This window comes from Rhipicephalus microplus, chromosome 2 (assembly GCF_043290135.1).
Source record: "Rhipicephalus microplus isolate Deutch F79 chromosome 2, USDA_Rmic, whole genome shotgun sequence".
Classification (NCBI taxonomy): Eukaryota; Metazoa; Arthropoda; class Arachnida; order Ixodida; family Ixodidae; genus Rhipicephalus; species Rhipicephalus microplus.
Genome location: NC_134701.1, coordinates 158064353 through 158086624, shown reverse-complemented (window position 1 = coordinate 158086624; position 22272 = coordinate 158064353). Strand labels below are relative to the sequence as shown.

Here is a 22272-nt window from a genome sequence, read left to right as displayed (position 1 = left end):
GAATATTCGTGCCATGGAGCACAAATTGCCACTTGTGTAATAAACCGGAAACAATTGAACACGTATTTAGAGATTGCTGGAGCGGGGTCTTTTTCTGGAGCATACTGCAGAGAACCTTGAAAAAAGAATTACCGTTAAGTTCACATGGCATCCGTTTTCTTTGGGTTAAAAACGAGGCAGGTGTACCTTATGATCTTATCATGCTTCTGGGCCTGCACAGTATATGCAAAATCCGATGTGCCTTTGAAAACGCGAATGTAGAAGCGCTAGCTGTGCGCCAATATTTTTGCAAATCTGTGTGCCATTTTCTTGAAATGCAGAAAAGACAAGAGGATGTGCCAGACTGGATTGGGTGCCAATGAGGGTGGCGATTTGGGCTTGTTGGTATGGTTGCATGATGATGGATGGCAGAAAACACCAGTGAAGTATTTAGGAGTGCCACTGCACCCAATCCATCATCATGGATTGGGTGCATTGAGCGATTGTTACGAATGCCCAAGTATTGATTAATAGTCAGCCAAGAGCTGATGGTACCTCAATGAATTCTGTGGGTGTATTTTGTGACGCACTTGAATTTGGACCAATATGTAAATATGTAAAATGTGAACAGTCATGATATACAAGGCAATAAAAAAAAGGTAGCGTGTCCGAGTGGTCTAAGGCACTGGATTTAGGCACCAGTCTCTTCGTGGGCGTGGGTTCGAATCCCACCGCTGCCACACTTTTGCCTTTACAAAATGCGTTTCTCTAGAAAGGCTATGATTAACCAGAGCATGCGTTAGTTAAACTGTCGGTAGCGTAGCCGAGTGGTCTAAGGCGCTGGTTTTAGGCACCAGTCTTTTCGGGGGCGTGGGCTTGAATCCCACCGCTGCCACACTTTTCCTTTTAAAAAATACGTTCCTTGAAAAAGGCTATGATTAAGCGGAGCACGCGCAAAATTGTAGGTTCGGTGGCCGAGTGGTCTAAGGCGCTGGTTTAAGGCACCAGTCCCTTCGGGGGCGTGAGTTCGAATCCCACCATTGTCACACTTTTGCCTTTACAAAATGCGTTCCTTGAAAAAGGCTATGATTAACCGGAGCATGCGTTAGTTAAACTGTTGGTAGCGTGGCCGAGTGGTCTAAGGCGCTGGTTTTAGGCACCAGTCTCTTCGGGGGCGTGGGTTCGAATCCCACCGCTGCCACACTTTTGCCTTTACAAAATGCGTTCCTTGAAAAAGGCTATGAATAAACGGAGCACGCGTTAGTTAAACTGTCGGTAGCGTGGCCGAGTGGTCCTAGGCGCTTGTTTTAGGCACCAGTCTCTTCGGGGGCGTGGGTTTGAATCCTACCGCTGCCATACTTTTCCTTTTAAAAAAACGTTCCTTGAAAAAGGCTAGGGTTGGCCGCTAGGGGGCTGAGCCACTCGGACGCCTCTCGAATGGGCTCTGCCAGTTTTAGGGGCGCAGCTCCTTAGGGCGTGGGCTGTGCGTCCCCAGTAGCCTGTTTGTAGCCACCTCTAGTTTAGTTCTTGCAGTGTTCACTAGATGGCGGTAGCGTCCCCTGTATGTAGCCACCTCTAGTTTAGTTCTTGCAGTGTTCACTAGATGGCGGTACCGTCTCCTGTATGTAGCCACCTCTCGTTTAGTTCTTGTAGTGTTTACTAGATGGTGGTACTTGTAGCTGATGATGAAAAGATGCAAGATGTTATAAACTAGAAAGCGGTACTTGTAGTTGATGAAAGACGCGAGATCTTATAAAATAGGAATGGTGTCACATATGGCGCGTGTCATTGGTTGAAGGCAATCGTTCGATTTAGTGCGGCGACGTACGCTAGGGGGAGCGATGTAATAAAATCAAGGGGGCAAAATGTACAGAGGATTCATGGTTTACCAGGTTTACCTCCGAAGCTTCGCCCACTCATCATCATTCACTTCGTGGATATGGCGGAATTTTTTTTTCACTTTCGCGGCTGAATAAGGACAACCACGGGATTCAAGACCAGCACAGCTGTCGCCAGACGATCACCCGATTCGTCCGATGCCAGGATATACCAGGTGGGCCTACTTTTTTTGAGCCGTGACACTTCTTTTAAGTTTCCACAACGACGTCACCCTAGCTATGCCATCGCAGTGCCGACGCAGTGCCATCGACGCGCTGGCAACTAGGCGACAAGCCAGGCCCCCGGCTTTTTCGAAGCCTGCGAAATGGATGTTGTGGAAGTTGAGGGGGAGACGCTGTCTCCCAAGAGTACAACGACACTCAAGGATGGGTTGTGGCCCATGAACGACGCAAGAAGGAAAAAGACAAGAGAAATGCGGAACCAGCCACGAACGCGGGAGGTGCGTCCATGGAGGCGTCTCGGAGGTTTAAGGATTTTTTGCATCGCCGGCCAGTGCCAAAAGAACCGCAACTACCAGAAGACGATTACAAGGTTGTATTACGCCCAGGAGGAGGTCTGTACTTGACGCGACAGAGTCTAGCGCTCATAAGAGACTGTGTTCCATGAGCGGCAAAAGTACAGCCTGACATCGCTGGGGAAGATACTCTCAGAATCAACATGCGACAAAATACCATGATTATGAGCACACCTAGTCTGGCCAATGCGAAGGAATACAGCAACATCAAGGAAATTATGATCAATGACAAGAGCTATGCTACAGCCGCTTATGTAACAGCACCAGAAAACACATCCAAAGGGGTTATCCACGGAATACCGAAGTATGATAATCAAGAAGACATAGAAAAAAGCTTGGTCAATCAGAGGAACCCGACGATTCTACATGCACGACGTATGGAACTTACGGACTCAGTGGTCATTGTTTTCGAAGGGTTGTTTGTGCCGTATTTTGTATACTACCGTGGTGCCGAATGTATGTGCTTCCTATACAAGAAGCCATATGAAACATGCACTACTTGTGGTCGAATTGCACATCGAGCGGATGTCTGCCCACAGCCTGACAGCAAGAAATGCCGTGGTTGTGGGGTGCTCAATCCAACTGAAAACCACCAGTGCGTCCCTAGGTGTAGCCTTTGCGGGAAAGGTCATCTTACAGGGGACAAAAAATGCAAAGAACGGTTTAGGACCCCGTACCTTTTGAAGAAAAGATGGTGGGAAAAGGAACAACAACAAGGCGATGAACGAAGAGAAATGAAGATTTTGTCGAACACTAGCGCAACACAGGCATGGAGGGAAGAATATTCACCAAAAAATCCAACGGAGGAGAATAGCAACGCCACCAAGGACTGAGGGGGACGATGCAGAGATCGTTCCAGCTCCTTTCCGCGACTCGCCGAAGGGGGAAGAAAAGGGACTCAACACGAACCCGGATCCACATCCAGATCAAGGTCCACTCGTCAACACAGATTCAGGTCACGGGCCAAATCCAAGACAAGAGCAACGACATCACTTCAAGGACAGTCCCACGAGGGTCCTGGCGGCGGTCGGGGCAGTCAATAAATTGTGAGCTGGGTGGGCGAGGTAACAGGGCAGTCTCTCTGGTCTGGGAGTTTGCCTGAGGTTGTGGCAGAAGGGTCCACCCTAGGTCAAGAGCTAAACTATATTAAGAAAATACGAGAGCAACTCACCCGTGAAAACGCGAAACAGAGGGACGAAATAAAGCAACTAAAGAAAAAGAACGCTAAACTTAGGCAAAATCAGCTGCGCGAGTCAAGTAGCTCCATAGCATCGTGTAGTCGAATTTTAACTCCAGCGCCTGCACAGGAGTCAGGAGTGCACGCAGCGAAACGAAGAGCAGAGGAAATATCTCCTGTAGAAAATGAAGACCTCTCAAAAACCCTGGAAAAGAAAGTCGAGAATATGCTCGAAGAACTTACTAAGGTAATGCAACAACAATTCGCAGGATTGCAGATGCAGCTCGTAGAAATAAAACAAAGAATAGACAGCATGGAAAATCGACTAACGCTGGTGAAAAACACACAAACAGATTTGAGGTCTATAGGAGCAGGCCCGGTTAAAACTACTACTAAACCCTACAACCGGCCGACTACGACCGAAGTAATCTAAATCGCAGGGGACGACTAGACATGGCACGACATAATCAGTATAAAATTTGGCAGTGGAACTGTCATGGGTATCGCCGGAAACGGGGTAACTTACAACAGTTCCTAAACGGAAAGGAGGTACCAGACGTCATCACCTTACAGGAAACTGGAGGAATGGCTAAATTGTCGAATTACAAATCCTATGGTACCCCTGATGAAAAAACGTCCGTAACAACCCTAGTGCGAAGAAATCTCACGGTGATAGAACATGATACAGAAATCTGCGATGTCGATCATGTTCTTGTTGAGTTAGTTCTATCGCAGAAAAGTGGTGAAAGTCTATTCATATTAAATGTCTATAGCCGCCCTAGACAAAAAACCAAATTTAGGTCACTTTTGAGAAAAACGATCAGCATTACTAAAAATCAAGCATTGGTTATAGTAGGAGATTTCAACGCGTTGCATCCGGCATGGGGTTATGACAAAGAAAACATCAAAGGTAGAAACCTCTGGATCGACGCCCAACAGGAGGGCCTTACGTTAATAACCGACCCCCTTTTCCCAACTAGGATTGGAAACAGCGTATCCAAAGACACGTCTCCCGACCTCACGTTTACTAAGAATATCATCGAACCTTATTGGCTTAATACACAAGAAAATATGGGCAGTGACCACTATATAATTGAGACCACATTTAAAGCAGGTCCACGTAAAAGAGAAGGCAAAGAATTAAGGATGGTTGACTGGGATAGCTTTAGAAAAGTCAGAGAGAAGGAAGCATGCGATGTAATCGAAGACTTAGATGAATAGCTAGGGAACCTTAAGCAAAATATTCAAATCGCAACTAAGACCATACCAAAAACGGAAGGACTAGAAAGCACAGACAGTAAGCTCCTACATATGTGGGAGGCAAAAAAGAGCCTAGAAAAACGGTGGAAAACACAAAAACACAACAAACGCCTTAGAAAAAGTATAGCCACCCTCAGTAAAGATATTGAGAAATACGCGGAGCAACTGTGCAGACAACAATTGGAGGAAAAGTGTGATGCGATGGAAAAACAAATAAGTCTCTCTAAAACATGGAACCTGTTAAGATGTCTGATAGACTCGGGAGCGAGCAAGACAGCACAACAACAAAACTTTATTAGACTTGTCCGTAAATACAAAGGCACGAAGGAAGAACTGATTGAAGAAATCAGACAGAGATACATTGGGGATGCAACCAAAGAGCAATTAAGCTCGTACAAAGGTAAGGAAAATGATTCCCTAGACCGACCCATATTAGAGGCTGAGGTACGATCGGAACGAATGAAACTGAGCACAACATCAGCCCCGGGTCCCAATGGGATCACGAATAAAACGCTCAGAAACTTAGACGACAAATCTATCACAGCTCTCACCGAATATATGAACAAGTGTTGGGAAAAAGGTGAGATACAGAAGCAATGGAAAACGGCAACAATCAAAATGATTCCCAAGCCAGGCAAGAAACTAGATCTTGATAATCTTAGGCCTATTTCCCTGACGTCCTGCATAGGAAAGTTATTAGAGCATGTCATCCTAACTCGCCTGTCAAATTATATGGAAGACAATGAGCTCTTTCCTCATACGATGGTAGGCTTCAGAGCGAAACTGTCTACACAGGACATTATGCTTAAGATTAGACACCAAATAATTGATTCGGGTCTCAATACACACGACACAAAGGTAATAGTTGGCCTAGATCTTAAAAGGGCATTCGATAATACATCCCATAAAGCTATACTTGCCAATCTTCAAGCGTGAGGGGTAGAAAAAAGAGTATACGATTATATAAAACACTCTTTAACTGACCGGACTGCAAGAATAATACTAGGCGAAGCAGAATCCCAAGAGTTTAGTCTGGGCAGCAGAGGTACGCCGCAAGGCTCTGTCCAATCCCCCTTTCATTTTAACGTGGCCATAATAGGTCTCCCTACCAGACTGAAGGAAATTCCAGGACTCCACCATAGCCTCTATACAGATTACATTACCTTATGGGTAGCAGAGGGTAGTGACGGATACATAGAGGAAACTTTACAGACAGCAGTGAATGTTGTAGAAGAATATGCCATCCATACAGGATTACAATGTTCACCGGAAAAATCGGAACTTCTGTTCTATAACCCGACATGTAGGGGTCGGAAAAGCATCCAGGAAAAACCTAACATTAAAGTCTTTGTTGGAGAAACGCAAACACCTACGGTCGAAAGCATAAGATTTCTGGGACTCCGAATCAGCTCAAACGGGCACAACGGAGAGGCGATTAGAATACTTGAAACCAGTGCGCAACAAACTATGCGTCTACTTAAACGAATTGCAAACCGGCACTATGGTATGAAGGAAAATAATATGATAAGACTGGTACAGGCTTTTGTCATAAGTCGTATTGTATATGTGATTCCGTACGTCAGACTGCAAGTGGCCGAGAGAGAAAAGATTGAAAAAATCATTAGACGAGTTTTCAAACAGGCGATCGGACTTCCAATTACTACAGCTAATGATAAATTACTTCAATTAGGGCTTCACAACACATCAGAAGAGCTTATAGAAGCTCAAAAAATCGCACAATATGAAAGACTAACGTAGAGTAAAACAGGTAGAGCTATACTAGAGGAACTGGGTATAAATTACGCAAATCAATTTGGCGCCAAAAAGGGTATCCCGTATAAAATCTGGAATGTTTAGTAATATTACCGATTCCTAAAAACATGCACCCCGAACATCACAAAGCAAGGAGAGCTGAAAGCGAAAAGTATACATAACAACGTAAAAGATTTACCGAAAACAACATACGTAGACGCGGCCAAATACAAAGGAAACGACAACTTGACTATAGCAGTAGTGGACTACAAAGGAAATCATAAGGTCAGCGGCTCGGTGGGAACGAGCTTTGCAGAAGAGGCGGAGGAAGCAGCTATTGCAATGGTCATAGCATCCACCTCGACTTCACTCATTGTTAGCGACTAGCAGACGGCTGTGAGAAACTTTGCACGAGGGCGAATATCCCAAATAGCTTCAAGAATATTGGTTGGATGCAAAGACCAACGAACAATAGAAATAGTCTGGGCACCCGCTCACTCCTCCTTGCCCGGCAATGAGGCTGCACACCAGACAGCTCGAGGACTTACAGACCGAGCCTCTGGATTGCCCAGGTCGAACGGGGAGGACGATGAGAGATTTGAGCGGATGACCACTTACTGAGATATTACACAGTATTACAGGCTAAGCAGGAAAATTATCCTCCCGCACACTCGTCATTGAACAAAGGACAGGCGGGGGCGTGGCGCCTGCTCCAGAGCCACACGTTTCCTAGTCCGGTAACTATGAACCGCTGCGTGCCGCAACTTCATTTGGACAAGTGCAAATTTTGCCACAACAAGGCGGACTTGAGCCACATTTTATGGGCATGCCCGCAGGCCCCCATGAGAGGCGAATTTCCAGACGGTAGTGGATGGGGTGCCGCGCTCCTCAGCTCTGACTCTCAATTACAAGCCCGCTTAATACGGCAGGCCGAAGACGCCGCCAGGGCCCATGGGATCATGGCCGTCGCCTAGGTTTGGTCCTCCCTTCTCTCGCACCTGAAAGAAGAAGAGGACCTTTCTGCTAATTAAATAAAGTTTGTTCATCATCATCATTGAAAAAGGCTATGATTAAGCGGAGGGCGCGCAAAATTGTAGGTTGCGTGGCCGAGTGGTCTAAGGCGCCGGTTTAAGGCACCAGTCTCTTCGGGAGCGTGGGTTCGAATCCCACCGCTGCCACACCTTTGCCTTTACAAAATGCGTTCCTTGAAAAAGGCTATGATTAACCGGAGCATGCGTTAGTTAAACTGTCGGTAGCGTGGCCGAGTGGTCTAAGGCGCTGGTTTTAGGCACCAGTCTCTTCGGGGGCGTGGGTTCGAATCCCACCGCTGCCACACTTTTGCCTTTACAAAATCCGTTCCTTGAAAAAGGCTATGATTAACCGGAGCATGCATTAGTTAAACTGTTGGTAGCGTGGCCGAGTGGTCTAAGGCGCTGGTTTTAGGCACCAGTCTCTTCTGGGGCGTGGGTTCGCATCCCACCGCTGCCACGCTTTTGCCTTTACAAAATGCGTTCTTTGAAAAAGGCTATGATTAACCAGAGCATGCGTTAGTTAAACTGTCGGTAGCGTGGCCGAGTGGTCTAAGGCGCTGGTTTTAGGCACCAGTCTCTTCGGGGGCGTGGGTTCGAATCCCACCGCCGCCACACTTTTGCCTTTACAAAATGCGTTCCTTGAAAAAGGCTATGATTAACCGGAGCATGCGTTAGTTAAACTGTCGGTAGCGTGGCCGAGTGGTCTAAGGCGCTGGTTTTAGGCACCAGTCCCTTCGGCGGCGTGGGCTCGAATCCCACCACTGTCACACTTTTGCCTTTACAAAATGCGTTCCTTGAAAAAGGCTATGATTAACCGGAGCACGCGTTAGTTAAACTGTCCATAGCGTGGCCGAGTGGTCTAAGGCGCTGGTTTGAGGCGCCAGTCTCTTTGGGGGCGTGGGTTTCAATCCTACCGCTGCCACACTTTTTCTTGAAAACTTCTATGATTAACTGGAGCATGCATTAGTTAAACTGTCGGTAGCATGGCCGAGTGGTCTAAGGCGCTGGTTTTAGGCACCAGTCTCTTCGAGGCGTGGGCTCGAAGCCCACCCCTGCCACACTTTGCCTTTACAAAATGCGTTCCTCTAAAAAGGCTATGATTAACCGGGGCATGCGTTAGTTAAACTGTCGGTAGCGTGGCCGAGTGGTCTAAGGCGCTGGTTTTAGGCACCAGCCCCTTCAGTGGCGTGGACTCTTATCCCACCACTGTCACACTTTTGCCTTTACAAAATGCGTTCTTTGAAAAAGGCTATGATTAACCGGAGCATGCGTTAGTTAAACTGTCGGTAGCGTGGCCAAGTGGTCTAAGGCGCTGGTTTTAGGCACCAGTCTCTTCGGGGGCGTAGGTTCGAATCCCACCGCTGCCACACTTTTGCTTTTACAAAATGCGTTCCTCTAAAAAGGATATGATTAACGGGAGCACGCGTTAGTTAAACTGTCGGTAGCGTGGCCGAGTGGTCTAAGGCGCTGGTTTAAGGCACCAGTCTCTTCGGGGTGTCGGTTCGAATCCCACTACTGTCATACTTTTGCCTTTACAAAATGCGTTCCTTGAAAAAGGCTATGATTAACCGGAGCATGCGTTAGTTAAACTGTCGGTAGCGTGGCCGAGTGGTCAAAGGCGCTGGTTTTAGGCACCAGTCTCTTCGGGGGCGTGGGTTCAAATCCAAACGCTGCCACAATTTTGCCTTTACAAAATTCGTTCCTTGAAAAAGGCTATGATTAACTGGAGCACGCGTTAGTTAAACTGTCGGTAGCGTGGCCGAGTGGTCTAAGGCGCTGGTTTTAGGCACCAGTCTCTTTGGGGGCGTGGGTTTGAATCCTACCGCTGCCACACTTTTCCTTGAAAAAGGCTATGATTAACTGGAGCATGCGTTACTTAAACTGCCGGTAGCGTGGCCGAGTCGTGTAAGGCGCTGGTTTTAGGCACCAGTTTCTTCGGGGGCGTGGGTTCGAATACCACCGCTGCCCCACTTTTGCGTTTACAAAATGCGTTCCTCTAAAAAGGCTATGATTAACCGGAGCATGCGTTAGTTAAACTATCGGTAGCGTGGCCGAGTGGTCTAAGGCGCTGGTTTCAGGCACCAGTCTCTTCGGGGGCGTGGGTTCGAATCCCACCGCTGCCACACTTTTGCATTTTCAAAATGCGTTCCTTGAAAAAGGCTATAATTAACCGGAGCATGCGATAGTTAAACTGTCGATAGCGTGGCCGAGTGGTCTAAGGCGCTGGTTTTAGGCACCAGTCTCTTCGGGGGCGTGGGTTTGAATCCCACCGCTGCCACTCTTTTACTTTTAAAAACTACGTTCCTTGAAAAAGGCTATGATTAACCGGAGCATGCGTTAGTTAAACTGTCGGTGGCGTGGCCGAGTGGTCTAAGGTGCTGGATTTAGGCACCAGTCCCTACGGCTGCGTGGGCTCGAATCCCACCACTGTCACACTTTTGCCTTTACAAAATGCGTTCTTTGAAAAAGGCTATGATTAACCGGAGCATGCGTTTGTTGAACTGTCGGTAGCGTGGCCGAGTGGTCTAAGGCGCTGGTTTTAGGCACCAGTCTTTTCGGAGCCGTGGGCTCGAATCCCATCACTGTCACACTTTTGCCTTTACAAAATGCGTTCTTTGAAAAAGGCTATGATTAACTGGAGCATGCGTTAATTGAACTGTCGGTAGCGTGGCCGAGTGGTCTAAGGCGCTGGTTTTAGGCACCAGTCTCTTCGGGGGCGTGGGTTCGAATCCCACCGCTGCCACACTTTTGCCTTTACAAAATGCGTTCCTTGAAAAAGGCTATGATTATCTGGAGCACGCGTTAGTTAAACTGTCGGTAGCGTGGCCGAGTGGTCTAAGGCGCTGGTTTTAGGCGCCAGTCTCTTTGGGGGCGTGGGTTGAATCCTACCACTGCCACAGTTTTCCTTGAAAAAGGCTATGATTAACTGGAGCATGCGTTAGTTAAACTGTCGGTAGCGTGGCCGAGTGGTCTAAGGCGCTGGTTTTAGGCACCAGTCTCTTCGGGGGCGTGGGTTCGAATCCCACCGCTGCCACACTTTTGCCTTTACAAAATGCGTTCCTCTAAAAAGGCTATGATTAACCGGAGCATGCGTTAGTTAAACATTAGGTAGCGTGGCCGAGTGGTCTAAGGCGCTAGTTTTAGGCACCAGTCTCTTCGGGGGCGTGGGTTCGAATCCCACCGCCGCCACACTTTTGCCTTTACAAAATGCGTTCCTTGAAAAAGGCTATGATTAACCGGAGCATGCGTTAGTTAAACTGTCGGTAGCGTGGCCGAGTGGTCTAATGCGCTTGTTTTAGGCACCAGTCCCTTCGGCGGCGTGGGCTCGAATCCCACCACTGTCACACTTTTGCCTTTACAAAATGCGTTCCTTGAAAAAGGCTATGATTAACCGGAGCATGCGTTAGTTGAACTGTCGGTAGCGTGGCCGAGTGGTCTAAGGCGCTGGTTTTAGGCACCAGTCTCTTCGGGGGCGTGGGTTCGAATCCCACCGCTGCCACACTTTTGCCTTTACAAAATGCGTTCCTTGAAAAAGGCAATGATTAACTGGAGCACGCGTTAGTTAAACTGTCCATAGCGTGGCCGAGTGGTCTAAGGCGCTGGTTTGAGGCGCCAGTCTCTTTGGGGGCGTGGGTTTCAATCCTACTGCTGCCACACTTTTTCTTGAAAACTTCTATGATTAACTGGAGCATGCATTAGTTAAACTGTTGGTCGCATGACCGAGTGGTCTAAGGCGCTGGTTTTAGGCACCAGTCTCTTCGAGGCGTGGGCTCGAATCCAACCCCTGCCACACTTTGCCTTTACAAAATGCGTTCCTCTAAAAATGCTATGATTAACCGGGGCATGTGTTAGTTAAACTGTCGGTAGCGTGGCCGAGTGGTCTAAGGCGCTGGTTTTAGGCACCAGCCCCTTCAGTGGCATGGACTCTTATCCCACCACTGTCACACTTTTGCCTTTACAAAATGCGTTCTTTGAAAAAGGCTATGATTAACCGGAGCATGCGTTAGTTAAACTGTCGGTAGCGTGGCCGAGTGGTCTAAGGCGCTGGTTTTAGGCACCAGTCTCTTCGGGGGCGTAGGTTCGAATCCCACCGCTGCCACACTTTGGCTTTTACAAAATGCGTTCCTTGAAAAAGGCTATGATTAACCGGAGCATGCGTTAGTTAAACTGTCGGTAGCGTGGCCGAGTGGTCAAAGGCGCTGGTTTTAGGCACCAGTCTCTTCGGGGGCGTGGGTTCAAATCCAAACGCTGCCACAATTTTGCCTTTACAAAATTCGTTCCTTGAAAAAGGCTATGATTAACTGGAGCACGCGTTAGTTAAACTGTCGGTAGCGTGGCCGAGTGGTCTAAGGCGCTGGTTTTAGGCACCAGTCTCTTTGGGGGCGTGGGTTTGAATCCTACCGCTGCCACACTTTTCCTTGAAAAAGGCTATGATTAACTGGAGCATGCGTTACTTAAACTGCCGGTAGCGTGGCCGAGTGGTGTAAGGCGCTGGTTTTAGGCACCAGTTTCTTCGGGGGCGTGGGTTCGAATCCCACCGCTGCCCCACTTTTGCGTTTACAAAATGCGTTCCTCTAAAAAGGCTATGATTAACCGGAGCATGCGTTAGTTAAACTGTCGGTAGCGTGGCCGAGTGGTCTAAGGCGCTGGTTTCAGGCACCAGTCTCTTCGGGGGCGTGGGTTCGAATCCCACCGCTGCCACACTTTTGCCTTTTCAAAATGCTTTCCTTGAAAAAGGCTACGATTAACCGGATCACGCGTTAGTTGAACTGTCGGTAGCGTGGCCGAGTGGTCTAAGGCGCTGGTTTTAGGCACCAGTCTCTTCGGGGGCGTGGGTTCGAATCCCACCGCTGCCACAATTTTCCTTAAAAAACGTTCCTTCAAAAAGGCTATGATTAAGCGGAGCATGCGTGAAACAGGCGGTAGCGTGGCCGAGCCGTCTAAGACGCTGGTTTTAGGCACCAGTCTCTTTGGGGGCGTGGGTTCTAATCCCACCACTGTGACACTTTTGCCTTTACAAATTGCGTTCCTTGAAAAAGGCTATAATTAACCGGAGCATGCGATAGTTAAACTGTCGGTAGCGTGGCCGAGTGGTCTAAGGCGCTGGTTTTAGGCACCAGTATCTTCGGGGGCGTGGGTTTGAATCCCACCGCTGCCACTCTTTTACTTTTAAAAACTACGTTCCTTGAAAAAGGCTATGATTAAGCGGAGCATGCGTTAGGTAAACTGTCGATAGCGTGGCCGAGTGGTCTAAGGCGCTGGTTTTAGGCACCAGTCTCTTCGGGGGCGTGGGTTCGAAGCCTACCGCTGCCACACTTTCTCCTTTACAAAATGCGTTCCTCGAAAAAGGCTATGATTAACCGGAGCATGCGTTAGTTAAACTGTCGGTGGCGTGGCCGAGTGGTCTAAGGTGCTGGATTTAGGCACCAGTCCCTACGGCTGCGTGGGCTCGAATCCCACCACTGTCACACTTTTGCCTTTACAAAATGCGTTCTTTGAAAAAGGCTATGATTAACCGGAGCATGCGTTTGTTGAACTGTCGGTAGCGTGGCCGAGTGGTCTAAGGCGCTGGTTTTAGGCACCAGTCTTTTCGGAGCCGTGGGCTCGAATCCCATCACTGTCACACTTTTGCCTTTACAAAATGCGTTCTTTGAAAAAGGCTATGATTAACTGGAGCATGCGTTAATTGAACTGTCGGTAGCGTGGCCGAGTGGTCTAAGGCGCTGGTTTTAGGCACCAGTCTCTTCGGGGGCGTGGGTTCGAATCCCACCGCTGCCACACTTTTGCCTTTACAAAATGCGTTCCTTGAAAAAGGCTATGATTAACTGGAGCACGCGTTAGTTAAACTGTCGGTAGCGTGGCCGAGTGGTCTAAGGCGCTGGTTTTAGGCGCCAGTCTCTTTGGGGGTGTGGGTTGAATCCCACCACTGTCACACTTTTGCCTTTACAAAATGCGTTCTTTGAAAAAGGCTATGATTAACCGGAGCATGCGTTTGTTGAACTGTCGGTAGCGTGGCCGAGTGGTCTAAGGCGCTGGTTTCAGGCACCAGTCTCTTCGGAGCCGTGGGCTCGAATCCCACTACTGTCACACTTTTGCCTTTACAAAATGCGTTCTTTGAAAAAGGCTATGATTAACTGGAGCATGCGTTAATTGAACTGTCGGTAGCGTGGCCGAGTGGTCTAAGGCGCTGGTTTTAGGCACCAGTCACTTCGGGGGCGTGGGTTCGAATCCCACCGCTGCCACACTTTTGCCTTTACAAAATGCGTTCCTTCAAAAAGGCTATCATTAACTGGAGCACGCGTTAGTTAAACTGTCGGTAGCGTGGCCGAGTGGTCTAAGGCGCTGGTTTTAGGCGCAAGTCTCTTTGGGGGCGTGGGTTTGAATCCTACCGCTGCCACAGTTTTCCTTGAAAAAGGCTATCATTAACTGGAGCATGCGTTAGTTAAACTGTCGGTAGCGTGGCCGAGTGGTCTAAGGCGCTGGTTTTAGGCACCAGTCTCTTCGGGGGCGTGGGTTCGAATCCCACCGCTGCCACACTTTTGCCTTTACAAAATGCGTTCCTCTAAAAAGGCTATGATTAACCGGAGCATGCGTTAGTTAAACAGTAGGTAGCGTGGCCGAATGGTCTAAGGCGCTGGTTTTAGGCACCAGTCTCTTCGGGGGCGTGGGTTCGAATCCCACCGCTGCCACACTTTTGCCTTTACAAAATGCGTTCCTTGAAAAAGGCTATGATTAACCGGATCACGCGTTAGTTAAACTGTCGGTAGCGTGGCCGAGTGGTCTAAGGCGCTAATTTTAGGCACCAGTCTCTTCCGGGGCGAGGGTTCGAATCCCACCGCTGCCACACCTTTCCTTTAAAAAAACGTTCCTTCAAAAAGGCTATGATTAAGCGGAGCATGCGCAAAACTGGCGGTAGCATGGCCGAGCCGTTTAAGACGCTTGTTTTAGGCACCAGTCTCTTCGGGGGCATGGGTTCGAATCCCACCGCTGCCACATTTTTCTTTTACAAAATGCGTTCCTGGAAAAAGGCTATGATTAAGCGGAGCATGCGTAAAACTGTCGGTGGCGTGGCCGAGCCGTCTAAGACGCTTGTTTTAGGCACCAGTCTCGTCGGTGGCATGGGTTCGAATCCAACCGCTGCCACACTTTTGCCTTTACAAAAGCGTTCCTCGAAAAAGGTTATGATTATCCAGAGCATGCGTTAGTTAAACTGTCGGTGGCGTGGCCGAATGGTCTAAGGCGCTGGTTTTAGGCACCAGTCTCTTCGGCAGCGTGGGCTCGAATGCCACCACTGTCACACTTTTGCCTTTACAAAATGCGTTCCTTGAAAAAGGCTATGATTAACCAGAGCATGCTTTAGTTAAACTGTCGGTAGCGTGGCCAAGTGGTCTAAGGCGCTGGTTTTAGGCACCAGTCTCCTCAGGGGCGTGGGTTCGAATCCCACCGCTGCCACACTTTTGCCTTTCCAAAATGCGTTCCTTGAAGAAGGATATGATTAACGAGAGCACGCGTTAGTTAAACTGTCGGTGGCGTGGCCGAGTGGTCTAAGGTGCTGGATTTAGGCACCAGTCCCTACGGCGGCGTGGGCTCGAATCCCACCACTGTCACACTTTTGCCTTTACAAAATGCGTTCTTTGAAAAAGGCTATGATTAACCGGAGCATGCGTTTGTTGAACTGTCGGTAGCGTGGCCGAGTGGTCTAAGGCGCTGGTTTTAGGCACCAGTCTTTTCGGAGCCGTGGGCTCGAATCCCATCACTGTCACACTTTTGCCTTTACAAAATGCGTTCTTTGAAAAAGGCTATGATTAACTGGAGCATGCGTTAATTGCACTGTCGGTAGCGTGGCCGAGTGGTCTAAGGCGCTGGTTTTAGGCACCAGTCTCTTCGGGGGCGTGGGTTCGAATCCCACCGCTGCCACACTTTTGCCTTTACAGAATGCGTTCCTTGAAAAAGGCTATGATTAACTGGAGCACGCGTTAGTTAAACTGTCGGTAGCGTGGCCGAGTGGTCTAAGGCGCTGGTTTTAGGCGCCAGTCTCTTTGGGGGCGTGGGTTGAATCCTACCGCTGCCACAGTTTTCCTTGAAAAAGGCTATGATTAACTGGAGCATGCGTTAGTTAAACTGTCGGTAGCGTGGCCGAGTGGTCTAAGGCGCTGGTTTTAGGCACCAGTCTCTTCGGGGGCGTGGGTTCGAATCCCACCGCTACCACACTTTTGCCTTTATAAAATGGGTTCCTTGAAAAAGGCTATGATTAACCGGATCACGCGTTAGTTAAACTGTCGGTAGCGTGGCCGAGTGGTCTAAGGCGCTGGTTTTAGGCACCAGTCTCTTCGGGGGCGTGGGCTCGAATCCCACCACTGCCAACCTTTTCCTTTAAAAAAACGTTCCTTCAAAAAGGCTATGATTAAGCGGGGCATGCGCAAAACTGGCGGTAGCATGGCCGAGCCGTTTAAGACGCTTGTTTTAGGCACCAGTCTCTTCGGGGGCATGGGTTCGAATCCCACCGCTGCCGCATTTTTCCTTTACAAAATGCGTTCCTGGAAAAAGGCTATGATTAAGCGGGGCATGCGCAAAACTGTCGGTGGCGTGGCCGAGCCGTCTAAGACGCTTGTTTTAGGCACCAGTCTCGTCGGGGGCATGGGTTCGAATCCAACCGCTGCCACACTTTTGCCTTTACAAAAGCGTTCCTCGAAAAAGGTTATGATTATCCGGAACATGCGTTAGTTAAACTGTCGGTGGCGTGGCCGAATGGTCTAAGGCGCTGGTTTTAGGCACCAGTCTCTTCGGCAGCGTGGGCTCGAATGCCACCACTGTCACACTTTTGCCTTTACAAAATGCGTTCCTTGAAAAAGGCTATGATTAACCAGAGCATGCTTTAGTTAAACTGTCGGTAGCGTGGCCAAGTGGTCTAAGGCGCTGGTTTTAGGCACCAGTCTCTTAAGGGGCGTGTGGTTCGAATCCCACCGCTGCCACACTTTTGCCTTTCCAAAATGCGTTCCTTGAAAAAGGCTATGATTAACCGGAGCATGCGTGAATTAAACTGTCGGTAGCGTGGCCGAGTGGTCTAAGGCACTGGTTTTAGGCACCAGTCTCTTCGGGGGCGTGGGTTCGAAGCCCACCTCTGTCACACTTTTGCCTTTACAAAATGCGTTCCTTGAAAAAGGCTATGATTAACCGGAGCATGCGTTAGTTAAACTGTCGGTAGCGTGGCCGAGTGGTCTAAGGCGCTGATTTTAGGCACCAGCCCCTTCAGTGGCGTGGGCTCGAATCCCACCACTGTCACACTTTTGCCTTTGCAAAATGCGTTCTTTGAAAAAGGCTATGATTAACCGGAGCATGCGTTAGTTAAACTGTTGGCAGCGTGGCCGAGTGGTCTAAGGCGCTGATTTTAGGCACCAGCCCCTTCAGTGGCGTGGGCTCGAATCCCACCACTGTCACACTTTTGCCTTTGCAAAATGCGTTCTTTGAAAAAGGCTATGATTAACCGGAGCATGCGTTAGTTAAACTGTTGGCAGCGTGGCCGAGTGGTCTAAGGTGCTGGTTTTAGGCACCAGTCCCTACGGCTTCGTGGGCTCGAATCCCACCACTGTCACACTTTTGCCTTTACAAAATACGTTCTTTGAAAAAGGCTATGATTAACTGGAGCATGCGTTTGTTGAACTGTCGGTAGCGTGGCCGAGTGGTCTAAGGCGCTGGTTTTAGGCACCAGTCTTTTCGGAGCCGTGGGCTCGAATCCCATCACTGTCACACTTTTGCCTTTACAAAATGCGTTCTTTGAAAAAGGCTATGATTAACTGGAGCATGCGTTAATTGAACTGTCGGTGGCGTGGCCGAATGGTCTAAGGCGCTGGTTTTAGGCACCAGTCTCTTCGGCAGCGTGGGCTCGAATGCCACCACTGTCACACTTTTGCCTTTACAAAATGCGTTCCTTGAAAAAGGCTATGATTAACCAGAGCATGCTTTAGTTAAACTGTCGGTAGCGTGGCCAAGTGGTCTAAGGCGCTGGTTTTAGGCACCAGTCTCTTAAGGGGCGTGGGTTCGAATCCCACCGCTGCCACACTTTTGCCTTTCCAAAATGCGTTCCTTGAAAAAGGCTATGATTAACCGGAGCATGCGTGAGTTAAACTGTCGGTAGCGTGGCCGAGTGGTCTAAGGCGCTGGTTTTAGGCACCAGTCTCTTCGGGGGCGTGGGTTCGAAGCCCACCGCTGCCACACGTTTGTCTTTACAAATTGTTTTCCTTGAAAAAGGCTATGATTAACCGGAGCATGCGTTAGTTAAACTGTCGGTAGCGTGGCCGAGTGGTCCTAGGCGCTTGTTTTAGGCACCAGTCTCTTCGGGGGCGTGGGTTCGAATCCCACCGACGCCACACTTTTGCCTTTACAAAATGCGTTCCTTGAAAAAGGCTATGATTAACCGGAGCATGCCTAAAACTGTCGGTGGCGTGGCCGAGCCGTCTAAGACGCTTGTTTTAGGCACCAGTCTCGTCGGTGGCATGGGTTCGAATCCAACCGCTGCCACACTTTTGCCTTTACAAAAGCGTTCCTCGAAAAAGGTTATGATTATACAGAGCATGCGTTGGTTAAACTGTCGGTGGCGTGGCCGAATGGTCTAAGGCGCTGGTTTAAGGCACCAGTCTCTTCGGCAGCGTGGGCTCGAATGCCACCACTGTCACACTTTTGCCTTTACAAAATGCGTTCCTTGAAAAAGGCTATGATTAACCAGAGCATGCTTTAGTTAAACTGTCGGTAGCGTGGCCAAGTGGTCTAAGGCGCTGGATTTAGGCACCAGTCTCTTCAGGGGCGTGGGTTCGAATCCCACCGCTGCCACACTTTTGCCTTTCCAAAATGCGTTCCTTGAAGAAGGCTATGATTAACCGGAGCATGCGTGAGTTAAACTGTCGGTAGCGTGGCCGAGTGGTCTAAGGCGCTGGTTTTAGGCACCAGTCTCTTCGGGGGTGTGGGTTCGAAGCCCACCTCTGCCACACTTTTGCCTTTACAAAATGCGTTCCTTGAAAAAGGCTATGATTAACCGGAGCATGCGTTAGTTAGACTGTCGGTAGCGTGGCCGAGTGGTCTAAGGCGCTGGTTTTAGGCACCAGTCTCTTCGGGGGCGTGGGCTCGAATCCCACCGCTGCCACACGTTTGTCTTTACAAATTGCGTTCCTTGAAAAAGGCTATGATTAACCGGAGCATGCGTTAGTTAAACTGTCGGTAGCGTGGCCGAGTGGTCTAAGGCACTGGTTTTAGGCACCAGTCTCTTCGGGGGCATGGGTTCGAATCCAACCGCTGCCACACTTTTACCTTTACAAAATGCGTTCCTCGAAAAATGCTATCATTAACCGGAGCATGCGTTAGTTAAATTGTCGGTGGCGTGGCCGAGTGGTCTAAGGCGCTGGTTTTAGGCACCAGTTCTTTCAGCGGCGTGGGCTCGAATCCCACCACTGTCACACTTCCGCCTTTACAAATTGCGTTCTTTGAGAAAGGCTATGATTAACCGGAGCATGCGTTAGTTAAACTGTCGGTAGCGTGGCCGAGTGGTCTAAGGCGCAGGTTTAGGCACCAGTCTATTCGGGGGCGTGGGTTCGAATCCCACCACTGTCACACTTTTGCCTTTACAAAATGCGTTCCTTGAAAAAGGCTATGATTAACCGGAGCATGCGTTAGTTAAACTGTTGGCAGCGTGGCCGAGTGGTCTAAGGCGCTGGTTTTAGGCACCAGTCTCTTCGGGGGCGTGGGTTCGAATCCCACCGCTGCCACACTTTTGCTTTTACAAAATGCGTTCCTTGAAGAAGGATATGATTAACGGGAGCACGCGTTAGTTAAACTGTCGGTAGCGTGGCCGAGTGGTCTAAGGCGCTGGTTTAAGGCATCAGTCTCTTCGGGGTGTCGGTTCGAATCCCACTACTGTCACACTTTTGCCTTTACAAAATGCGTTCCTTGAAAAAGGCTATGATTAACCGGAGCATGCGTTAGTTAAACTGTCGGTAGCGTGGCCGAGTGGTCTAAGGCGCTGGTTTTAGGCACCAGTCTCTTCAAGGGCGTGGGTTCGACTACCACCGCTGCCACACTTTTGCCTTTACAAAATTCGTTCCTTGAAAAAGGCTATGATTAACTGGAGCACGCGTTAGTTAAACTGTCGGTAGCGTTGCCGAGTGGTCTAAGGCGCTGGTTTTAGGCACCAGTCTCTTCGGGGGCGTGGGTTTGAATCCTACCGCTGCCACACTTTTCCTTTTAAAAAATACGTTCCTTGAAAAAGGCTATGATTAACCGGAGCATGCGTTAGTTAAACTGTCGGTAGCGTGGCCGAGTGGTGTAAGGCGCTGGTTTTAGGCACCAGTCTCTTCGGGGGCGTGGGTTTGAATCCCACCGCTGCCATACTTTTCCTTTTAAAAAAACGTTCCTTGAAAAAGGCTAGGGTTGGCCGCTAGGGGGCTGAGCCACTCGGACGCCTCTCGAATGGGCTCTGCCAGTTTTAGGGGCGAAGCTCCTTAGGGCGTAGGCTGTGCGTCCCCAGTAGCCTGTATGTAGCCACCTCTAGTTTAGTTCTTGCAGTGTTCACTAGAAGGTGGTACCGTCCCCTGTATGTAGCCACCTCTAGTTTAGTTCTTGCAGTGTTCACTAGATGGCGGTACCGTCTCCTGTATGTAGCCACCTCTCGTTTAGTTCTTGTAGTGTTTACTAGATGGTGGTACTTGTAGCTGATGATGAAAAGATGCAAGATGTTATAAACTAGAAAGCGGTACTTGTAGTTGATGAAAGACGCGAGATCGTATAAAATAGGAATGGTGTCACATATGGCGCGTGTCATTGGTTGAAGGCAATCGTTCGATTTAGTGCGGCGACGTACGCTAGGGGGAGCGATGTAATAAAATCAAGGGGGCAAAATGTACAGAGGATTCATGGTTTACCAGGTTTACCTCCGAAGCTTCGCCCACTCATCATCATTCACTTCGTGGATATGGCGGTATTTTTTTTTCACTTTCGCGGCTGAATAAGGACAACCACGGGATTCAAGACCAGCACAGCTGTCGCCAGACGATCACCCGATTCGTCCGATGCCAGGATATACCAGGTGGGCCTACTTTTTTGAGCCGTGACACTTCTTTTAAGTTTCCACAACGACGTCACCCTAGCTACGCCATCGCAGTGCCGACGCAGTGCCATCGACGCGCTGGCAACTAGGCGACAAGCCAGGCCCCCGGCTTTTTCGAAGCCTGCGAAATGGATGTTGTGGAAGTTGAGGGGGAGACGCTGTCTCCCAAGAGTACAACGACACTCAAGGATGGGTTGTGGCCCATGAACGACGCAAGAAGGCAAAAGACAAGAGAAATGCGGAACCAGCCACGAACGCGGGAGGTGCGTCCATGGAGGCGTCTCGGAGGTTTAAGGATTTTTTGCATCGCCGGCCAGTGCCAAAAGAACCGCAACTACCAGAAGACGATTACAAGGTTGTAATACGCCCAGGAGGAGGTCTGTACTTGACGCGACAGAGTCTAGCGCTCATAAGAGACTGTGTTCCACGAGCGGCAAAAGTACAGCCTGACATCGCTGGGGAAGATACTCTCAGAATCAACATGCGACAAAATACCATGATCATGAGCACACCTAGTCTGGCCAATGCGAAGGAATACAGCAACATCAAGGAAATTATGATCAATGACAAGAGCTATGCTACAGCCGCTTATGTAACAGCACCAGAAAACACATCCAAAGGGGTTATCCACGGAATACCGAAGTATGATAATCAAGAAGACATAGAAAAAAGCTTGGTCAATCAGAGGAACCCGACGATTCTACATGCACGACGTATGGAACTTACGGACTCAGTGGTAATTGTTTTCGAAGGGTTGTTTGTGAAGTATTTTGTATACTACCGTGGTGCCGAATATATGTGCTTCCTATACAAGAAGCCATATGAAACATGCACTACTTGTGGTCGAATTGCACATCGAGCGGATGTCTGCCCACAGCCTGACAGCAAGAAATGCCGTGGTTGTGGGGTGCTCAATCCAACTAAAAACCACCAGTGCGTCCCTAGGTGTAGCCTTTGCGGGAAAGGTCATCTTACAGGGGACAAAAAATGCAAAGAACGGTTTAGGACCCCGTACCTTTTGAAGAAAAGATGGTGGGAAAAGGAACAACAACAAGGCGATGAACGAAGAGAAATGAAGATTTTGTCGAACACTAGCGCAACACAGGCATGGAGGGAAGAATATTCACCAAAAAATCCAACGGAGGAGAATAGCAACGCCACCAAGGACTGAGGGGGACGATGCAGAGATCGTTCCAGCTCCTTTCCGCGACTCGCCGAAGGGGGAAGAAAAGGGACTCAACACGAACCCGGATGCACATCCAGATCAAGGTCCACTCGTCAACACAGATTCAGGTCACGGGCCAAATCCAAGACAAGAGCAACGACATCACCTCAAGGACAGTCCCACGAGGGTCCTGGCGGCGGTCGGGGCAGTCAATAAATGGTGAGCTGGGTGGGCGAGGTAACAGGGCAGTCTCTCTGGTCTGGGAGTTTGCCTGAGGTTGTGGCAGAAGGGTCCACCCTAGGTCAAGAGCTAAACTATATTAAGAAAATACGAGAGCAACTCACCCGTGAAAACGCGAAACAGAGGGACGAAATAAAGCAACTAAAGAAAAAGAACGCTAAA

At 49.1% G+C, this 22272-nt stretch overlaps 39 non-coding genes across 39 annotated transcripts; all 39 read left to right on the top strand.

Moving 5' to 3' along the window:
• The first annotated feature begins 792 nt into the window (after positions 1-792).
• On the top strand, positions 793-874 carry TRNAL-UAG (transfer RNA leucine (anticodon UAG)). Its single transcript has one exon. It is a non-coding gene; the product is annotated as a tRNA-Leu (tRNA).
• Positions 875-1098: 224 nt separating this feature from the next.
• Positions 1099-1180, top strand: TRNAL-UAG (transfer RNA leucine (anticodon UAG)). Its single transcript has one exon. It is a non-coding gene; the product is annotated as a tRNA-Leu (tRNA).
• Positions 1181-7677: 6497 nt separating this feature from the next.
• TRNAL-AAG (transfer RNA leucine (anticodon AAG)) lies at positions 7678-7759 on the top strand. The gene has a single exon. It is a non-coding gene; the product is annotated as a tRNA-Leu (tRNA).
• Positions 7760-7832: 73 nt separating this feature from the next.
• TRNAL-UAG (transfer RNA leucine (anticodon UAG)) lies at positions 7833-7914 on the top strand. Its single transcript has one exon. It is a non-coding gene; the product is annotated as a tRNA-Leu (tRNA).
• Positions 7915-7987: 73 nt separating this feature from the next.
• On the top strand, positions 7988-8069 carry TRNAL-UAG (transfer RNA leucine (anticodon UAG)). Its single transcript has one exon. It is a non-coding gene; the product is annotated as a tRNA-Leu (tRNA).
• A 73-nt stretch (positions 8070-8142) lies between these two features.
• TRNAL-UAG (transfer RNA leucine (anticodon UAG)) lies at positions 8143-8224 on the top strand. The gene has a single exon. It is a non-coding gene; the product is annotated as a tRNA-Leu (tRNA).
• Positions 8225-8897: 673 nt separating this feature from the next.
• TRNAL-UAG (transfer RNA leucine (anticodon UAG)) lies at positions 8898-8979 on the top strand. The gene has a single exon. It is a non-coding gene; the product is annotated as a tRNA-Leu (tRNA).
• Positions 8980-9361: 382 nt separating this feature from the next.
• On the top strand, positions 9362-9443 carry TRNAL-UAG (transfer RNA leucine (anticodon UAG)). Its single transcript has one exon. It is a non-coding gene; the product is annotated as a tRNA-Leu (tRNA).
• A 210-nt stretch (positions 9444-9653) lies between these two features.
• TRNAL-CAG (transfer RNA leucine (anticodon CAG)) lies at positions 9654-9735 on the top strand. The gene has a single exon. It is a non-coding gene; the product is annotated as a tRNA-Leu (tRNA).
• A 73-nt stretch (positions 9736-9808) lies between these two features.
• TRNAL-UAG (transfer RNA leucine (anticodon UAG)) lies at positions 9809-9890 on the top strand. The gene has a single exon. It is a non-coding gene; the product is annotated as a tRNA-Leu (tRNA).
• Positions 9891-10273: 383 nt separating this feature from the next.
• Positions 10274-10355, top strand: TRNAL-UAG (transfer RNA leucine (anticodon UAG)). The gene has a single exon. It is a non-coding gene; the product is annotated as a tRNA-Leu (tRNA).
• A 209-nt stretch (positions 10356-10564) lies between these two features.
• Positions 10565-10646, top strand: TRNAL-UAG (transfer RNA leucine (anticodon UAG)). Its single transcript has one exon. It is a non-coding gene; the product is annotated as a tRNA-Leu (tRNA).
• A 73-nt stretch (positions 10647-10719) lies between these two features.
• Positions 10720-10801, top strand: TRNAL-UAG (transfer RNA leucine (anticodon UAG)). The gene has a single exon. It is a non-coding gene; the product is annotated as a tRNA-Leu (tRNA).
• Positions 10802-11029: 228 nt separating this feature from the next.
• On the top strand, positions 11030-11111 carry TRNAL-UAG (transfer RNA leucine (anticodon UAG)). The gene has a single exon. It is a non-coding gene; the product is annotated as a tRNA-Leu (tRNA).
• Positions 11112-11629: 518 nt separating this feature from the next.
• Positions 11630-11711, top strand: TRNAL-UAG (transfer RNA leucine (anticodon UAG)). The gene has a single exon. It is a non-coding gene; the product is annotated as a tRNA-Leu (tRNA).
• A 228-nt stretch (positions 11712-11939) lies between these two features.
• Positions 11940-12021, top strand: TRNAL-UAG (transfer RNA leucine (anticodon UAG)). The gene has a single exon. It is a non-coding gene; the product is annotated as a tRNA-Leu (tRNA).
• A 55-nt stretch (positions 12022-12076) lies between these two features.
• On the top strand, positions 12077-12158 carry TRNAL-UAG (transfer RNA leucine (anticodon UAG)). Its single transcript has one exon. It is a non-coding gene; the product is annotated as a tRNA-Leu (tRNA).
• A 73-nt stretch (positions 12159-12231) lies between these two features.
• TRNAL-CAG (transfer RNA leucine (anticodon CAG)) lies at positions 12232-12313 on the top strand. Its single transcript has one exon. It is a non-coding gene; the product is annotated as a tRNA-Leu (tRNA).
• A 73-nt stretch (positions 12314-12386) lies between these two features.
• TRNAL-UAG (transfer RNA leucine (anticodon UAG)) lies at positions 12387-12468 on the top strand. The gene has a single exon. It is a non-coding gene; the product is annotated as a tRNA-Leu (tRNA).
• Positions 12469-12688: 220 nt separating this feature from the next.
• Positions 12689-12770, top strand: TRNAL-UAG (transfer RNA leucine (anticodon UAG)). The gene has a single exon. It is a non-coding gene; the product is annotated as a tRNA-Leu (tRNA).
• A 538-nt stretch (positions 12771-13308) lies between these two features.
• TRNAL-UAG (transfer RNA leucine (anticodon UAG)) lies at positions 13309-13390 on the top strand. The gene has a single exon. It is a non-coding gene; the product is annotated as a tRNA-Leu (tRNA).
• A 382-nt stretch (positions 13391-13772) lies between these two features.
• Positions 13773-13854, top strand: TRNAL-UAG (transfer RNA leucine (anticodon UAG)). The gene has a single exon. It is a non-coding gene; the product is annotated as a tRNA-Leu (tRNA).
• A 210-nt stretch (positions 13855-14064) lies between these two features.
• TRNAL-UAG (transfer RNA leucine (anticodon UAG)) lies at positions 14065-14146 on the top strand. The gene has a single exon. It is a non-coding gene; the product is annotated as a tRNA-Leu (tRNA).
• A 73-nt stretch (positions 14147-14219) lies between these two features.
• TRNAL-UAG (transfer RNA leucine (anticodon UAG)) lies at positions 14220-14301 on the top strand. Its single transcript has one exon. It is a non-coding gene; the product is annotated as a tRNA-Leu (tRNA).
• A 681-nt stretch (positions 14302-14982) lies between these two features.
• On the top strand, positions 14983-15064 carry TRNAL-UAG (transfer RNA leucine (anticodon UAG)). Its single transcript has one exon. It is a non-coding gene; the product is annotated as a tRNA-Leu (tRNA).
• Positions 15065-15447: 383 nt separating this feature from the next.
• TRNAL-UAG (transfer RNA leucine (anticodon UAG)) lies at positions 15448-15529 on the top strand. The gene has a single exon. It is a non-coding gene; the product is annotated as a tRNA-Leu (tRNA).
• A 209-nt stretch (positions 15530-15738) lies between these two features.
• On the top strand, positions 15739-15820 carry TRNAL-UAG (transfer RNA leucine (anticodon UAG)). The gene has a single exon. It is a non-coding gene; the product is annotated as a tRNA-Leu (tRNA).
• A 73-nt stretch (positions 15821-15893) lies between these two features.
• Positions 15894-15975, top strand: TRNAL-UAG (transfer RNA leucine (anticodon UAG)). Its single transcript has one exon. It is a non-coding gene; the product is annotated as a tRNA-Leu (tRNA).
• Positions 15976-16501: 526 nt separating this feature from the next.
• TRNAL-UAG (transfer RNA leucine (anticodon UAG)) lies at positions 16502-16584 on the top strand. The gene has a single exon. It is a non-coding gene; the product is annotated as a tRNA-Leu (tRNA).
• Positions 16585-16657: 73 nt separating this feature from the next.
• Positions 16658-16739, top strand: TRNAL-UAG (transfer RNA leucine (anticodon UAG)). The gene has a single exon. It is a non-coding gene; the product is annotated as a tRNA-Leu (tRNA).
• An 848-nt stretch (positions 16740-17587) lies between these two features.
• On the top strand, positions 17588-17669 carry TRNAL-UAG (transfer RNA leucine (anticodon UAG)). Its single transcript has one exon. It is a non-coding gene; the product is annotated as a tRNA-Leu (tRNA).
• A 73-nt stretch (positions 17670-17742) lies between these two features.
• On the top strand, positions 17743-17824 carry TRNAL-UAG (transfer RNA leucine (anticodon UAG)). The gene has a single exon. It is a non-coding gene; the product is annotated as a tRNA-Leu (tRNA).
• A 533-nt stretch (positions 17825-18357) lies between these two features.
• Positions 18358-18439, top strand: TRNAL-UAG (transfer RNA leucine (anticodon UAG)). The gene is given in 2 exon segments: positions 18358-18395; positions 18405-18439. It is a non-coding gene; the product is annotated as a tRNA-Leu (tRNA).
• A 73-nt stretch (positions 18440-18512) lies between these two features.
• Positions 18513-18594, top strand: TRNAL-UAG (transfer RNA leucine (anticodon UAG)). Its single transcript has one exon. It is a non-coding gene; the product is annotated as a tRNA-Leu (tRNA).
• Positions 18595-18667: 73 nt separating this feature from the next.
• On the top strand, positions 18668-18749 carry TRNAL-UAG (transfer RNA leucine (anticodon UAG)). The gene has a single exon. It is a non-coding gene; the product is annotated as a tRNA-Leu (tRNA).
• A 73-nt stretch (positions 18750-18822) lies between these two features.
• Positions 18823-18904, top strand: TRNAL-UAG (transfer RNA leucine (anticodon UAG)). Its single transcript has one exon. It is a non-coding gene; the product is annotated as a tRNA-Leu (tRNA).
• A 382-nt stretch (positions 18905-19286) lies between these two features.
• On the top strand, positions 19287-19368 carry TRNAL-UAG (transfer RNA leucine (anticodon UAG)). The gene has a single exon. It is a non-coding gene; the product is annotated as a tRNA-Leu (tRNA).
• A 227-nt stretch (positions 19369-19595) lies between these two features.
• TRNAL-UAG (transfer RNA leucine (anticodon UAG)) lies at positions 19596-19677 on the top strand. Its single transcript has one exon. It is a non-coding gene; the product is annotated as a tRNA-Leu (tRNA).
• A 228-nt stretch (positions 19678-19905) lies between these two features.
• Positions 19906-19987, top strand: TRNAL-UAG (transfer RNA leucine (anticodon UAG)). The gene has a single exon. It is a non-coding gene; the product is annotated as a tRNA-Leu (tRNA).
• The last annotated feature ends 2285 nt before the right edge of the window (positions 19988-22272 follow it).